At 33.9% G+C, this 18,255-nt stretch overlaps 1 long non-coding RNA gene across 1 annotated transcript; it reads left to right on the top strand.

Moving 5' to 3' along the window:
- Nucleotides 1–10,505: 10,505 nt before the first annotated feature.
- On the top strand, nt 10,506–15,024 carry LOC131179272 (uncharacterized). Its single transcript, XR_009148234.1, has 2 exons — nt 10,506–10,770; nt 14,667–15,024. It is a non-coding gene; the product is annotated as an uncharacterized LOC131179272 (long non-coding RNA).
- Nucleotides 15,025–18,255: the final 3,231 nt, after the last annotated feature.

Here is an 18,255-nt window from a genome sequence, read left to right as displayed (position 1 = left end):
TTAACATTCTCATCTCTGCAACTCTTATCTTAGATGCATACGACTCTTTCAATGCCCAACACTCACTACCATATAGCATAGCCGGTCGTATGGCTGTACGGTAAAATTTTCCTTTTAATTTATTGGGAATCTTACGATCACATAAAACTCCCGTGGCACGTCTCCACTTCAACCATCCAGCTTTAATCCTATGACTAACATCCTCCTCACATCCCCCATCTACTTGAAGGACTGAGCCTAGATATTTAAAGTGATTACTTTGGGACAGTGCCACTCCATTCAAACTAACTCCTTCCCTATCACCAGTTTGGCCTTCACTGAACTTGCAATGCATGTATTCTGTCTTCGTTCTACTTAACTTAAAACCCTTTGACTCTAGAGTACTTCTCCAAAGTTCTAGCTTCCTATTGACTCCTTCTCGTGTCTCATCTATCAGAACAATATCATCCGCAAACATCATGCACCAAGGAATACTCTCTTGTATATGTTTCGTCAGTTCATCTAAAACTAATGTAAAAAGGTAAGGGCTTATGGCTGATCCTTGGTGTAATCCAATTGAGATCGGAAAATCTCTTGTGTCCCCTCCCACTGTGCGCACAATAGTAGTTGCTCCTTCATACATATCTTTCAATACTTGTATGTACCTAATAGATACCCTCTTTTGTTCTAACGCATTCCATAAGACCTCTCTTGGAACACTATCATAAGCCTTCTCCAAATCAATAAAAATCATGTGTAGATCTTTCTTCCCATCTCTATATTTCTCCATCAAGCTTCTAATGAGAAAGATCGCTTCCATAGTTGAACGACTAGGCATGAAACCAAATTGATTGAGAGATATAGAAGTATCATGACGTAGTCGATGCTCCACAACTCTCTCCCACAACTTCATAGTATGGCTCATGAGTTTAATTCCCCTATAGTTTGAGCAACTTTGTATGTCTCCCTTATTTTTAAAAATAGGTACTAAAATACTCTTCCTCCATTCATCAGGCATTTTCTTTGAGTTTAGAATACCTTAAATGAACCTTTAATCATATGTTACCATGCACTAAAATCTCTCCATTGTAAAATCCCAATTCAAGCTGGAGTCATGGTTAATGTCAAATCCCATTTGCTATGAACATTATGTTCTCTTTTAATTACAGTTCTTGATTAATTAGATTTTCTTGTTAGAAACTCTTTTCTGACTAAATCTGTTTGTCCTGGCCAGGAACGTGAAACATCAAGAACAATTAAATGAACATAAAATTTTATCTCTATTTACTTAGGGTAACGGATTCCATTTTGATCAACACCTATCTCCATATATAACTAGTAGGAGCCAACACATGCCCATATACCCATACACAGTACAAGTATGAAAGCAGTATCAAACTCAAACCACCTATATACAAGATGACTGTGTTATCTCAGATCTAAAGATTATATGCACTGATATGATATATGACAATGCATTGACAAGAGTAAACTTCATGTGCTTGTCATAAGCGTTATTGGTTCGACCTATTTATCATGTATAAGTGCCTATCATGTTTGTTATGTGGCATGAGACTCACCACTCCATCTTATTTATATCTCATATAAATATATTGGGAACAAACATGATTACAATCTTTCTAGATAAGTCATGTCCTTTGTGAAGTATCCTCGATTGTGAACCAATTTATGATACTTTGTGCTAGAAATACTGTCACTCATATTCTTAACAACTTAAGAATAGAATTTCTAACAAAATATCAGTGGACATTTTCTATTACATATAAATATATTATGTAAACGGAAAAGTGAAATTGCCTTTTATTAATAAAATATGTACAAGATACATACAAAATGATATGCTCTAGGGTATACTACTAACAATCTCCCACTAACACTTTAGTCATTCATTATAATATCTTAGACCCATTTGCTCAAGATGTCGGTCTAACTGAATTTGTGACATAGGCTTTGTGAATGGATTAATTGGATTTTCAGCTGATGCTATTTTCTGCATGGCTACATCGCCTTGCACAACTATCTCTCTGATAATGTGGTAGCGCCTTTTTATGTATTTGGATTTCGGGTAAGACCGAGGTTCTTTAGCCTGTGTGACCGCTCCATTGCTGTCACAGTACAGAGGAACTGCTGACTCAATGGAAGGAATTACTGCAAGTTCTGTCACAAACTTCTTTATCCAAATAGCCTCTTTTGCAGCATCTGATGCAGTAATGTACTCGGCCTCTGTAGTGGAATCAACAGTCGTACTCTGTTTGGAACTCTTCCAACTGACTGCACCTCCATTACAAATGAACATAAACCCAAAGGTAGACTTTCTATCATCGATATCTGATTGAAAATCAAAATCAGTATAACCATCCAATCGCAAGTCACCACTTCCATAAATCAAGAATAAATCCTTAGTTTTTCTCAAGTACTTAAGAATATTCTTGACAGCTATCCAGTGTTCCAAACCTGGATTGGATTGAAACCTGCTAGTCAATCTAACAGCATATGCGATATCCGGCCTAATACACATCATTGCATACATCAAATTTCCAATAGCCGAAGCATATGGAATCCTGATCATTTTATCTCTTTCTTCTGGTGTCTTTGGAGACATTTCTTTAGAAAGGTGAATACCATGTCTCACTGGTAACAATCCTCTCTTAGAATCAAGCATGTTAAACTCTTTAACACCTTTTCCAAGTATAGACTTTGGAATAAACCAATTATTTTTTTCACTCTATCTGTATAGATGCGAATTCCAAGAATATATGTTGCCTCCCCTAATTTTTTCATGGAGAATGTATTTGACAACCATACCTTGACAATTGTCAACAAACCTATGTCATTACCTATCAATAAAATGTCATCTACATATAAAATAAGGAAAGTGACACCACTTTCACTAACCTTCTTATATACACATGGCTCATGCATATTTTTGATAAAACCAAATGATTTAATGACTTCATCAAAATGGATGTTTCAACTCATCGAAGCTTGTTTCAACCCATAAATAGATCGTTTTAGCTTGCATACCTTTGAACCATCTTGGGATTCAAAACCCTTAGATTGTTCCATGAAAATGTTTTCATCGATGTTTCTATTGAGAAAAGTTGTTCTGACATCTCTTTGCCAAATCTCATAATCATAGTATGCAGCTACTACTAATAAAATCCTAATTGATTTAAGTATGGCAATAGACGAGAAAGTCTCCTCATAGTCGATTCCTTGCCTTTGGTGAAACCCTTTCGCAACTAGCCTTGCTTTATAGGTCTTTACCTTTCCATCAGAATCAATTTTCTTCTTGAAAACCCATTTATTCCCTATAGGTACAATACCTTCAGGTTGGTCAACAAGGTCCCAAACTTGGTTTTTATGCATGGAATCAATTTCGGATTTCATAGCTTCAATCCATTTTGAAGAATCTATATCTGATATAGCTTCTTCATAGGTAAGAGGATCATGTCCATGATCTATTTCTTCATGAGTAAACAACTCTTGTTCATTTTCATGAAGAAAACCATATCTCGCTGGTGGGTGAGATATCCTAGTCGATCTGCGAGGAATTACTGTAGATGTTTCATCAATAGGTGTAGGTTGACTAGATGAATCTATATCCATTTGATCTGTTGGTTGGTCAGAATTCTCCAATTCTAACTCTTTGCTTTCCTTTGCCATCTTCTTGAATAAACTGTTGTTAAAAAAATATGGCATCTCTGCTTACCACAACCTTTTGTGATGTAGACAAATAAAAATAATATCCAAAATCCAACAAATCGTCCTTTTTCTTATCTGGTTTTCAATTTATTAGTGTTCAACTTTTTAATATAAGCTGGACAACCCCAAATCTTAGCATGCTTAAGACTCAGTTTTCTTCCATGCCATATCTTATAAGGTGTGGAAGAGACTGATTTTGATGGAATCCTATTCAAAATATGCAAAGCTGATTCTAATGCAAATTCCCAAAAGAAATTTCTCTTGTTACCAAATACTTGGCCTTGTTGATCCTATTATTTGCTACCGAATTCATATCTAGACCTAGTGTAGCTTCTAAATTCTTTTTGTGTAATTATTGTTAATTGTCATCCAGACTCCAATTTTGATATTGCAACCAAACAACTAAAAAATATTTCATTTGTAAGAAAATATTTTTGGCTAAATAGTTATCTTCCGCTAAACAAACAGAGCCCTAATCTTAGGATAAATTTCTGAGACTGGTTTGTTAAAATTATTATTGCTATATAGCACCCTTTGATCCTCGTTTCAGATACCTAGATTAAGTGTTCTATGCACGAACCTGAGAGATTTTACATTTCACATAACAAACTAAATGAGATTTAATGTGTATTCCCACTTCTAATGTTGCTATTAAGGAACATTTGAGTTGATTTTTCTCGCTGGAGATATAAGCTAGATACATTTCAGAAATAGATCTCTTCAAATTTTGTTCAAGAGCATTGTATGACCGGATTTTTCCATAACTTAATTTTTAGCAAGAATTAGTGTTTGAGTTAAGCCATCCTTCCAAGAAAAACATATAATGGTTCACCTTCTAAAACCCTTCAAGCCTAGAACTAGAGGTTATAACAAAAACAACTAATAAATAGAAATAATTCTCAAATATACCTTATCTTCATGAGAAAACAATTATGAGCTTCTCATTTGACAAAGACTAAAAAAGTCAGAGCTGTAGCTCTAATACAGTGAAAAGAAAATTACTTCCTGATATTTCTGACACTTTATTGATAATTAATTCAGTTTCTGTTTTCTGATCACTAAGGCTTACTTACCGGTTTCTTATTTATTACTAAAATCATAGGTGGATGTAGTAAAACACAGTTTTTAGTTTTACTGGATTGGTGATCTGTTTGTTCATCATCTTCAACTTATAATTGGTAGGATAAAAGGTAAAGATAGGAATTTAACTTCGATATGTATTTCATTTTCTCATCTACTTCAACTTTAAATAGCAGAATAAATGTACTTCATTTACTGAGTAAAACTAATATTTAAGCTCTGGTTGTTTTTGACGGGAAAAAGGAGTGTTGAGAAGGTCCAAACTCATTTTTTTAAGAGTTCTTAAAGTACATCAGAGGAGGAATGGTTGTTAGTGTCTATATATATATATATATATATATATATATATATATATATGCTCAATAAGATGGCAGATTCCTGGATCTTATATCCTTACTTCATTTACTGAGTAAAACTAATATTTAAGCTCTGGTTGTTTTTGACGGGAAAAAGGAGTGTTGAGAAGGTCCAAACTCATTTTTTTAAGAGTTCTTAAAGTACATCAGAGGAGGAATGGTTGTTAGTGTCTATATATATATATATATATATATATATGCTCAATAAGATGGCAGATTCCTGGATCTTATATCCTCAGCACCTTAGAGGATATAAGATCCAGGAATCTGCCATCTTATTGAGCATATACAGGTCATCTTGTTATTGGTTTGATTGAAAGTGAAACTGTGAATAATCATTTGACTTTGTATATATATATCTTGATGGTGATTACCTTGGACTTTAAAAAAGCCTTTAATTGTTGCTTTCCCAAACGGAGCTCCAGGATTGCTGCCTCTAAGGTGCTGAGGATATAAGATCCAGGAATCTGCCATCTTATTGAGCATATACAGATCATCTTGTTATTGGTTTGTGTAGAAAGAGATGATTCTCATTGATGTCAATTAATCTGTACATGGGTATATATATACAATTGATTCCTATAATTGTGTTCTACTAATTAGGAAGAAATCCTAAATAAGAAATCCTAAATAGGAATACAGAATACAAAATATACAGAGAAATAATATAGTGATTGACTTTCCATAACATAATGATTGACTTTCCATAACACTCCCCCTCAAGTTGGAGCATAGATGTTAATCATGTCCAACTTGTTACAAATGTAGTCAATCCTAGCTCCATTCAGAGCTTTTGTGAAAATATCTCCTAACTGCTCTCCAGTTTTGATATGTCCTGTTGAGATGATCTGTTGTTGAGTCTTTTCACGAATAAAGTGACAATCAATCTCAATATGTTTGGTCCGCTCATGAAACACCGGATTAGAAGCAATATGAAGAGCAGCTTGATTATCACACCACAATTTTGCAGGCAGGGAGGTCTTAAAACCTGTCTCATCTAGTAATTGAAGTATCCACATTACCTCACATACTGATTGTGTCATGGCTCTGTATTCGGATTCAGCACTAGATCAAGAAACTACACTCCGCTTCTTGCTTCTCCAAGACACCAAATTTCCTCCAATAAAAACGCAATATTCAGTAGTTGACCTCCTGTCAACCTTAAATCTAGCCCAGTCGGCATCTGAAAAACATTCAACATTCAAATGCCCATGATTACCATATAGCAAACCTCTTCCTGGAGCACCCTTCAGATAACACAAGATTTGTTCCAAGGCTTCCAAATGAGCAACAGTTGGGGAAGACATAAACTGACTTACCACACTAACGGCATAAGCAATGTCAGGACGAGTGACTGTAAGGTAGTTCAATTTTCCTACCAATCTCCTGTATCTCTCTGGATCTTCAAACAACTCACTATCCCCTGCTAACAATTGTAAAGTTGGAGTCATTGGTGCGCTACAAGGCTTAGCACCTAATTTTCCTGTCTCAGTCAATAGATCGAGGACATATTTTCTTTGAGACAAAAAAATACCCTTCTTACTTCTCATAACTTCGATACCCAAGAAATACTTTAACAATCCCAAGTCTTTGGTCTGAAACTGAGTTTGGAGGAAGGTTTTAAGAGATGAAATACCTGCAGAGTCACTCCCAATGATGACAATGTCATCCACATAGACTACCAAGAGAATTAGACCAGCCTTAGATTGCCTATAAAATACTGAGTGATCACACTTACTCTTTTGCATACCAAATTCCTGTACTGCTTCACTGAATCTCCCAAACCATGCCCTAGGACTTTGTTTCAAGCCATAAAGAGACTTCCGAAGCCTACAAACTTTACCCAACTCCCCCTGAGCAACAAACCCAGGTGGTTGCTCCATATACACCTCCTCCTGAAGATCACCATGAAGGAAAGCATTCTTGATATCCAATTGATGCAGGGGCCAATCATATGTAGCTGCTAAAGAGATAAACAAGCGAATAGAAGTAAGTTTAGCTACAGGAGAAAAGTATCAGAGTAATCAACCCCATATGTCTGAGCATATCCTTTTGCTACAAGGCGTGCTTTTAACCTAGCCACAGAACCATCAGGATTTACCTTTACTGTATATACCCATTTGCAACCAATAGCTTTCTTACCAGTGGGCAAAGGCAATAGTTCCCATGTACCATTAGCATCTAAAGCCTCAATTTCCTCTTTCATAGCATCACACCAGCCAGGATGAGACAGTGCCTCATCAATAGCATTAGGGATAGGAACAGAGTCTAAAAAAATAATAAAACACCGAGAATAAGAAGACAATTGATTATAAGAAACAAAAGAAGATAGGGTAAGTACATGAACGATTACCTTTACGAAGAGCAATGGGTAAGTCTAGATCAGAATCATGATCAGTATGAGGTACAGGATCTCCCAACGAAGTAGCTGGTGGAGGATCTGAGTCAGGAATCTCCAATCTCCTGGAATAAACATGAACAACGGGAGGTCGAGTAGGTCTAAAGACAGAAGGAACAGGCTGTGGGAGAGGACTAGACATTGGTTGGACAGTATATATTGAGAGATCATCCTCCTCCCCCTGACTCTCATACACAGATGATGGAGGAAAAAATGGAGTGGATTCAAAAAATATGACATCTGCAGAAACAAGATAACGATTAAGAGTAGGAGAGAAACAACGGTACCCTTTTTGGAGCCGGGAGTACCCAAGGAAGACACATTTGAGAGATTTTGGATCTAATTTAGTAACCTGTAGACGAACATCACGCACAAAACAGGTATAACAAAAAATACGGGGTTCAATAGGGAACAAAGATTTTGTAGGAAACAAAGTAGTATAAGGAATATCCCCATTAAGGACAGAAGACGGCATACGATTGATCAAAAAATATGCCGTAGAAACTGCATCCGCCCAAAAGTGTTTAGGTACTTTCATCTGAAAAAGAAGAGCACGAGTTACCTCAAGAAGATGACGATTTTTTCTTTCGGCCACGCCATTTTGGGATGGGGTATCCACACAGGAAGACTGATGAAGAATGTCATTTTGTGTCATATAAGGCTGAAATTGGGCTAAAAAGTATTCTTTGGCATTGCCACTTCTTAATATGCGCACAGAAATATTAAATTGAGTTTTGATTTCATTACAAAAGGCACAAAAGATAAAAAACAACTCAGAACGATTCTTCATTAAATATAATCAGGTAACACGAGAGTAATCATCAACAAAAGTAACAAAATAACGAAATCCAGTTTTAGATGTAACAGAACAAGGACCCCAAACATCAGAATGAACTAATTCAAAAGGAGATGAAGCCCGTTTATTGACTCTAGACACAGAAGGCAAACGATGATGTTTTGCAAACTGACACGACTCACATTCTAGTACTGATAAAGACTGAAATTGAGGACACAGCTTCTTCATGGTAGACAAAGAAGGATGACCCAATCTACAATGAGCTTCAAGAGGTGTTAAGGTACTGGAGCAAACAAGCGACCACGGTACATGATTTTCCAGAATGTAGAGACCACCTGACTCGCATCCTCTACCAATAATCTGCTTCGTCGTAAGATCCTGAAACAAACACTGGTCAGGAAAAAAGGAAACAAAATAATTTAAGGTACTAGTAAGTTTACTAACGGAAAATAGATTAAAAGAGGATTTTGGTAGACACAAAACAGAAGACAAAGAAATTGACGAAGTTGGGTTCGCAGTTCCAGAACCCATGACACAAGAAGTAGAATCGTCAGCTAAAGTAACAGTAGAGGAAGTGAGATTAGACTGAAAAGCAGATAGAATACTAGAATTACCTGTCATGTGATCTATCGCACCAGAATCAATAACCCATTTGGATGAAGAAGACACAAGGCATGTAGTGGATTTACCTGACTCAGCGATCGCAGTGACAGGGGAACTGGTAGGCTTTAGAGATGCCTGATACTGGGAAAATTGTGTAAAATCCTCTGCAGATACCAAAATAGTTTTCTCAGAGGAAGATATCAGAGAATTCTCATCGCCATATTTGCCATCTGTGATCGCTGATTTTTTCTCTGAAGTTACGGACAATTATATTTTGTATGGCCAGGCTCATGGCAATAATAACAAATGACTCCTCTTGAGTCCTGATTAAAACTAGCCTCTCCATTACGCTGATTACTTCTGTTGCCTGTAATTCCTCCTCTACTTCCTCTTCTATTACCTTGTTGTTCATTTGGATTACGGCTAATAAGAGCACTACTGGCAGGCTGTGAAGATTGAGTACTCTCTGTTCGAAGGACCCGTGTGAACGTTTCATGCAAAGAGGAAATCTCAGAACTGGAGAAGATCTGAGATTTAGCAGTCTCATACTCTGAAGGAAGACCTGCAAGAAAACTGATAACAGCCAGTTGCTCCCGTTGGGCCTGCTGAACTTTCACATCAGGACTAAAAGACAATAATACATTAAGTTCCTCATATACCCGTTTAAAATCCATAAAATAAGCCGTGAGAGACTTATCCTCTTTCTCAGCACGGTAGAATGCCTTACAAACATCATAAATACGGGAGATATTCCATTTACCAGAATACAGAAAATCTAAGTAATCCATCAATTCCTTAACAAATTCACAGTGATTAATTAAACTAATTACCTCACTATGAATCGAGTTCCGAAGCTGCAAAAACAATCGAGCATCCTCCCTTAGCCAAGTTTGTCGTGTATCATCAGTGGGTGGATCTTTAGTAAGGTGATCATCCTTATCAATGCTATGCAAATAGACCCTAACAGTCTTACTCCACTCCAGGTAATTCGAACCATTAAATTTGTGTTCTGTGATTTTAGTCATCACCGAAATCACATCAGAAATAACATTCTTTTTGTCTGCCATTTGTTGAGACAAAGAAAACTAACCAAAACGCTAATCCAAAGTGCTTATAGTAGCAAAATAACTCAAAATCACAAATCAAGCAAATACCAAAATAGGATCTGAGAGCCAAACCTCAGAAATCCTTTAATGGTTATACTGGATCAGGCAACAGCACACAGTAGTGGAATGAGGGGGTTGAGACGACGCCGGTGATGTTGATCGGGGTTGAAACAGCCGGTCGGCGGCCAAGGTCTCTCCTGAGCTGGGTAGTGAGAACAAATAGTCACCCTAGATTGATGACCTGCTCTGATACCATGTAGAAAGAGATGATTCTCATTGATGTCAATTAATCTGTACATGGGTATATATATACAATTGATTTCTATAATTGTGTTCTACTAATTAGGAAGAATTCCTAAATAAGAAATCCTAAATAGGAATACAGAATACAAAATATACAGAGAAATAATATAGTGATTGACTTTCCATAACATAATGATTGACTTTCCATAACAGTTTGATTGAAAGTGAAACTGTGAAAAATCATTTGACTTTGTCAGGTGCTTGCTGATGAAGTTTGCATTTTGCCTTCTATTCTATTGTACAATTTGACTAAAAAGAGGGCGGGGAGATATGGCTTTTGCACGGGCTTTAGACTTGGTACTGGATCATGAAAAAATATTTCTTTTTCAAGTAAGACAATTGGAAGTACCTAAGTTATGTTTCGGCTTGTCTGCTACCGTTCTACGTATGCTCATGGCTGCTGATAGTGCTGAATCTTTATAGGTAATATCTGATTTTTAGAGATTCCATTTTTCCTAATATCTGATTTTTAGAGATTCCATTTTTCCTATTGTGTGATATCAACATGTAAAATTGAATGCACAATAAAATAAAAAATTTTGGTACTTCTTGTTACCAATTTGCAAATGTGATCTAGGTCTCATACCATTCACAATATTTTTCCAGGATCCTTCTTTTTGCTTATCTGTATATCACAGATGCATCAGATCTTATATTTTTAAGTTATCATAATATAAAAACATATGTAAGTTTGTTTTGGTGATAGAAGATGAAGGTACAATTTGAATTATTAAAATAAATCTTGAAAGTAAGTGCAAGAATACTCCTAAGTTGAGTTGTAACAAAAACTGTTCTTAGGTAATTAAATTGCTTCAGACCTCATTAGAGACTTGTATTGCAGACAAACTTGTTAAATTGTTTACTCGTCCATAAACTTTGTGATCAAGGACCATAGCTTTGAGTTCTCAAGAAGGAAAATATATATATATGTAATGTAAGAGACTATTGACATGCTTTAGGAGGACCACCATCTCCTGAACATGATAATTTATCATTTGAACAATGGGATCAAAACACCAAACAGTAGCTAAATGATTGATAAAAGTGGTAATATCCATAACTCTTTTCCTACCAATTTTTCGCTGATCATTGTAATGACTTCCATTGAGGAACCCTTAGCATCACAAGTTCTCAAAACTCTTCCAAGCTGTAGTTTCCTAGAGAGTTCATCCTCACTCAAAGACATGCCAGGCCTTAATGGTGCAAAATGGCTCAACAATATGGCTGAAGGAGCATTAAATAGAAACTAAAAAAAAAAAAGTTCTTTGTTTCGATTTCTGATTAGGAATTATCCACTGTCTGGCTTAAGGTTGATCCACTGTCAGTTTCTTAGGCAAACTGCAGAGGACATAGAGATAGTTACCTCTGGAAAAGAGTCACATATGGGGTCGGCGAGGATTGCTTCTAGTAAGAATATGCCTGCTTTACTCGCATGTAGTTTTTAACATCCTCATATGGCATAGGGCTATTCTGTCATTCAGCACACACAAAAAAGGATATTTTCATTCTCTTTGCAAAAAGGAATACTACCGTGATCATTTGGCTTCACTAATTATTATGTAACAAAATTATTTTTGTCCACACCACCACATTTCGCAGAAACGCTATTATATTTCCACCCCACCTCTACCAATTGCCATCCTGCAGGAGAATTATAATTTTCTTAGATGGCTTTTTACTAATGGCAAATCATATGAAGGGACTGCTCAGAGCTGTTCACCTTGTGTTTTGGTGCAATCAGCTTATAGAGGAACCCACAACTTGTTTAAGAATACAATTCTGTGCTTGGTGACTGTCTCATATAATTTCCTTTTTGTTTTTTTCGGCCAGTAGTTACTTGATAAGCTAGAGCTAGGAGTATAGAGGGAAAATGTAGGCGAGTTGTTCTTTTCTATTATTTCTTTGGCATCTCTAACTCAAATCATTGTCAAACTTTCCTTTTGGAGCGCAACAAATGGAAGGCCTAGCCAGCAGCAAAAGTGTCCATTCACTTCATAACCTTCCGAAATTTGGAATGTCTCTACCTTGGGCAACTGTGTTACTGTTTGACTCGAGCTTCCAAGGAAAATTGGGCATTTTGAGATTAGAAGATATGCAAGCTTTGCGTAACTAACTCTAGCAGTGCTTACAGTTCATGGGCAACATTCTATTCATTTGTATTTGTACTTTATGGGATGCCTTTTCTTGGGCCACATAATCTCTTTACAAATCCAAATGGAAATAATTTGGATAAATTACAAAAAGCCGCTGGACATTAAGCAAAATTCATGCTTCAATCCTCAACTTTCAAAAATGAATTAAATAGCTCACAATTTTTTTTTTTTTACTTTCTCTATATTTTAGTCCCTTCAAAATCTCATATACTAGTTCTCTAAGTTTATATTTATAATTAGTTTCATATTAGTCTGTGAGTTTTCAAGAGAAACAATTCCTTAATCCCAAAAGGTTATAAGGTAAGTTACTAAAATGTTGTTTTAACTGAAAGGTAAGCAATTAAAAGATTATTTTACTTAGATGGTGAGGGAGCAAAAAATAATGAAAGTATAATTTTGTTTTCAAAATTCAAATACTATTTTATTCGCTTTTCAAAAACTGAGGATATAAGTGTGATTTTGACCAATGTAAGGGGATTTTTGTAATTTACCTAAAGGATTTTAGGCTCACTTGTCCTTTAAAAGCATGATTCAATCCATTTACAACATATTTATCTTCTTTTTTTTTTTTTTTTTTTTTGGCTTTCTGATCTCTGATTTTCTGCATATATGTGGTGAGGTTTCAGATTGTTGGAACAATTAGCCAGATTGTTCCTGGATGCTGTTGGTTTTAATTTAGAATGTGCTGGAGTATTTAATCCGAAAGTCTAAACTAGTATGTGGAGAGACCTGTGCAGTGTATAAGCATAACTAACATGGATTACTAAATGTCTCTTTCTGGAATAACAAAATCACACAAAAATGCTGGAATAACATCAATGAACAAGTCTGTTGCAGTGGTGATAATTACTCTAAATGAAATGCAATACAAGAACCCAGAAGTTAGGTGGGAGCTGGACTGGGGAACCTAAAGGTGCCATACTTCCCACAATTACAAACAATAGGATCATTTAACGGGAGATATAGTTATATTTTTTTACAGTTATGTGTTTATTTTACAATGTTGAGTTTTTGATGATGATACATTTGTAATGTTATAGTTTTATTTGCACAATTACTCGATTCTCTGAAAAGTAGAGGACCAACACCTTTTCATTGCAACCTTATTTTATTTTCTTTCTTTTGTTACTATCTAGTACTTGATTAGGCTCAACCATGCTTTACTTCCACTTAGTTGGAGTCCATATATGAATCCTTTTGCAGCATCCTATAGAACACTATAATTTGCTAAGACTCAACCAATTGTTTTCTTTATTTTTTTCTTCTGCACATTGATGAAAAATGCCTTGAACTCCAGTTTTTAGTTCAGTTGTCTATGATAAAGCAGCAGTGGCTAGTATTGGACTTACTTTAGAGGCAGTGGACTTCACTATGTAAGATCAGTCTTCCGTTAGTTCATCACCAATCTTTCCATTGTTCTTGAATGCAAGTTTTGACGTTGACAATTAACGTATCATACCAACCCGAATACTAAGTTTAGGAATTTTTCTTACTTGCTTGAATAAACCTTTTTTTTTTATGTGGGAGTTTTAAAGTACCATAAAATTTGTGGCTCAAGCTTATGGTTTGTGCATGTGAGGGGGAGAGAGAGCATATGTGTGAGAGATTGTATGTGTGCTTTAGATTATTGTAAGAGTTGAAAGCACCACTAGGCATGTTGAGGTTTGCGTTTGTGAGTGAGTTCTTTTAGAGTTTGAGAATTTGATAAAATTTTCTTTGATAGTGAATTTTTTATAGAGTAGGCGAATCTCACAGTCTATAATTTATTTTGCAGTTTTTTGCATAAAACACATCCTTTTGGATTTTCCTTTTGTACACTCTACTCAGCTTTAATTTCTGTACCATTGCACTCACAAGTCTATCTTGCTCTTTCTTCTTGATTCTTGATACTTCAAGAACGTCTCCTTCTTCTTTAAGTGCTGTTATAGATGTCTATGACTAGCTGGAGAGAGCTTGTACATGTGGCTGATTGTGTCACCAGTTTGGTGAAAACGACAACTAAGCCTTAATTCCAAAGTAGTTGGAGTCAGCTATATGAATTCTTTTTTGCCATTCAGTTCTGTTAGTTTGATGAAAAATGAAAAGATATTTAATTGCTACATTAAAATATCCAGAAAATTGTTACTTAGTTGACAGGTGGGAACTGATTGCATTTTCTTGGTCCAGAACAAAACCTTTATGCAGATTCCTAATTGCAAGAATGATGCTCCACAACTAAGAGATTTGCTTGCACCATTATTTAATGGCCTGTGTCCTTGATTCTTCATTAGTGGCAGAGAAGAATTTGAATTAGTTGAAAGCATTTATCCTTCATTATTCTGATTCTAAATTACTGGTAACAATCAAAAGGATTTATGCACGTCTTCAAAGTCTGGACCAAGGATTGATCAACATGAAGAACAAAAGGTTTTGTTAGATTTTGAGTTCCCACTATAGCTTAAGAGGCTTGATTTGAAAAATTCTAGTTTGAAGGCCTTATAAACTAAGCAACAAGCATTAATAAAGCATCCTCAGTTTATCTTTACATGTCTTCTCAGCTTTCTGCCTTATAGTAAGGTTTTGCTACTGAGATGATTGAGTCTAATTCAATGGTAATATCAAAAAAAAAAAAAAAAAAAAGCCATTTGGACCTCCATTCAAACTTAAAAGTAATATTAAAAAATTGTTTTTTAGATCATTTCATTTTTCATTTTCATTTTCTTAGCAAATAAAAATGTAACCTTAATGATAGGCTAAGTCATATTTATGCTCTTTAATATGGTATTTGAGTGATGATAATTGTTTTTAAAGCGCATATTCGATTTTGTATGAAAATGAATTTTATAATCGTTAAATTAAATATGGCTATCAAGATTTATGTTAAATAAATTAAAATATTCATAGTAAAACCGCATATTTTAGTATAATGGTTATTAAATTTATTTTTATATTATTTCAATTTTATAATAGTGATATCTTTTTTATTGCTGTGAAATTAGATTGGGCTTTGTGCCTTTTACATAAATTATATGTAAGAAAAAAAAATTAAATTGAATTTTCACATGATAATATAATAATATAATTTTTAACTTAATTTTTATTTTTTTTTAAATTGAGCTTTTTTCACTTTTTTATTTTAAAAAAAAAAAGAATTTAATTGAATTAAATTTTTAGTATAACTTTTAATTTTCAAACAGACTGATAATAATATGATTATGATGATAATTATCCTTCTATGAAGGTGGTTCTGTGGACTATCCGAGTATTAGGGGTACAGTCACTTTCATATTCTTTCTCTACCTATCTTTTCCCACTTAAATTGCGTAAACTTCTGAAAATGGACAATAAATAAACAAAAATTTGTCAATTTTGAATGCCGAATTAGTAGGTATTGGGTTGTAAGAAGTGGAAATGGTAGTGGTGGTGATTGACTTTGTAGGTTGAAAGCATCACAAGATCTGTAACTTCTTTTCACAATTCATCAAGAATTTAGGCATTTGGACACTTCTAATCTTCTCCTTACTCAAATCAGCAATTATGCATAAATCCTTATGCTTTCAATCAAGGTCAAATAAGTTCAAAATTAAGTTTTGTGTCAAATAAACCTATGTCCTTCTAATTAAGGTCAAATAAGTTCATATCTAATAAAATATTATTTTTTAATAATAAAATATTAAAAATAATAATTTTAATATTAAACATTTTTTATTCATCATATTTTTAAATTTTTTTAATTTTGTTTTAATAAAAATTAATAAATAATTTTTAATATGTAAAATTAAGAAAAAAAAATATTTTATTAAGTGTGGACTTAATTAGTCTTAATTGAAAATACAAAGTGTATTTAATCAAAAACTTAATTTTAAACTTATTTAACTCTTTACTAAAATTCAGAGATTTATTTGATCTTTTCTCTATATTATTTTTGTCTAATGCTAACTATTTTCACCAACAATTCATGACTAAATATAAATGATAATAATTAATATATCTCACCAATCAAGGCTCATGTGGGGACTTGAATTTTCTGATTTTTTTTTTTTTTTGTCCAATTAGTGGATAGCTTTGTGCAATTTAGCTAGCCAAGAGCTTTTCTAAAGAACTAGATAGTACAATCATGGAGGGCAAAAGAAGGATAAAAGTCTAAGGCTCCACTCCATCATTGTGACTTATGTATACAATATAAAATACAATATATGCACATAACCATTTGGAAAAAAGCCAAACTAGATACCAAACTTTTCCATGTCTAAAGGTATGGACTACTAATAGCTTTCCTCCCCTAACTTTTGGTGTTGGTGGGGAGTGTTAGGCACCAAAGTTGTGCACTTGTGACCTTGTGCTCTTGTTTGTTGCCAAATAAAAAAGGTCAATTCTTGAATTATGACCCTGCCCCCTTGTCCACCTCAACTACTTAAGATTATTTAGTATCACCTTTCTTGGCTCCTTTGTATATTATATTAGCTACAAAGTTGTCTTTATTAGAGGTATTGTTATAAGGAGAAAAGCTTAATTTTACCTTTAATTTTTTTTATTTATATTCAAATAAGCTCATTTTTAAGTTTTTATCCCAATTAATCCATAATTTTTAAAAAAAATTAAAATATTAAATTTCTAATTTTTAATAAAAAAACATTAATATATTTTTACTATAAAATTATTATTATCAACATAAAAATTAATTAGAAAATTATTATTTTAATTTTTGAAAAGTTTAAATAGAAAGTTGTGGATTAATTGGGACAAAGCATAAAATGAATTTATTTGGACATGAGCTAAAAGTTTAGGGGTGAAATTGAACTTTATTTTTTTTTTCATAAATATTTTAGAAAATATTTAATTTTATGGATTTAAATGGAAGATTTTAAAAAGCCTATCAATTTATCTAAAGACATAATAATTGAGTTTCTCCATTGATAATTCCTCTTCTTTAAAATTTTAAGTTCAAAATCCAACTTTTCAATGTCCTCTTGTGGATGAAACAAAAAATCTAAACATTGCAAAGAAGCAAAATAACATTATTCCATGACCCATGATTAGCATATGGAATTGTTCCATGATTTTCTTGCAAAGCAAACAATGATTTTGAGTATAATCTGGTTCTCTGGTTGATATCAATATAAAAAATCAACCCCTAAATCAGTAGAAGGTGAAGAGAAAAAAATCAAAATTAGGGTTTCCAACTTCTTACACAATGTTTCCCAAACAATCAACCCCTAAAGTTGGTGTGTGCCAATTGGGGTTCCAGGATTTTTAATAACCCAATTTTATTTCAAACAAGTGAGCTCAATTTGTTCTTTTGCTGTTCCCTAGATTTTTATTTTGAATTTTCCTTCCCAAAATAGAAATATAAAATCAAACCATGAGTTTGGCTTAAATAATAATAATAATAATATTATTATTATTATCCATTCAAAACCTAAAAAAATTACTTAATTTACAACTGAAGTTGTCTTTTTTTTTCTCTCTCTCTCTTTTTAGGCTTTTTAACCTTAAGAGTGTATTTAGTATGGGGTTAATAAGGGTTAATAATTAGCCTTGTAATTTTTAATACTGTTTGGATGCTTTAAAGTGAATAGATTAATTTTTAACCTTATTAACATTTAACTTCCTTCTAGGGATTAAATGTTAACCTTGGGTGGGTAGGTTAACAGAAGCTAAAAACACTATTTATATATCCCTTTCTTATTTCTTCTTAACTTGTTTTATTTTTTGATCCTTTCATCTCAAAAAACTCTCTGTCTTCTGCAACAACAAGAAGGTATAATTTTGAATT

This window comes from Hevea brasiliensis, chromosome 4 (assembly GCF_030052815.1).
Source record: "Hevea brasiliensis isolate MT/VB/25A 57/8 chromosome 4, ASM3005281v1, whole genome shotgun sequence".
NCBI lineage: Eukaryota > Viridiplantae > Streptophyta > Magnoliopsida > Malpighiales > Euphorbiaceae > Hevea > Hevea brasiliensis.
The sequence above is the reverse complement of the archived record's forward strand: the minus strand, read 5'-3'. Positions and strand labels throughout refer to the sequence as shown.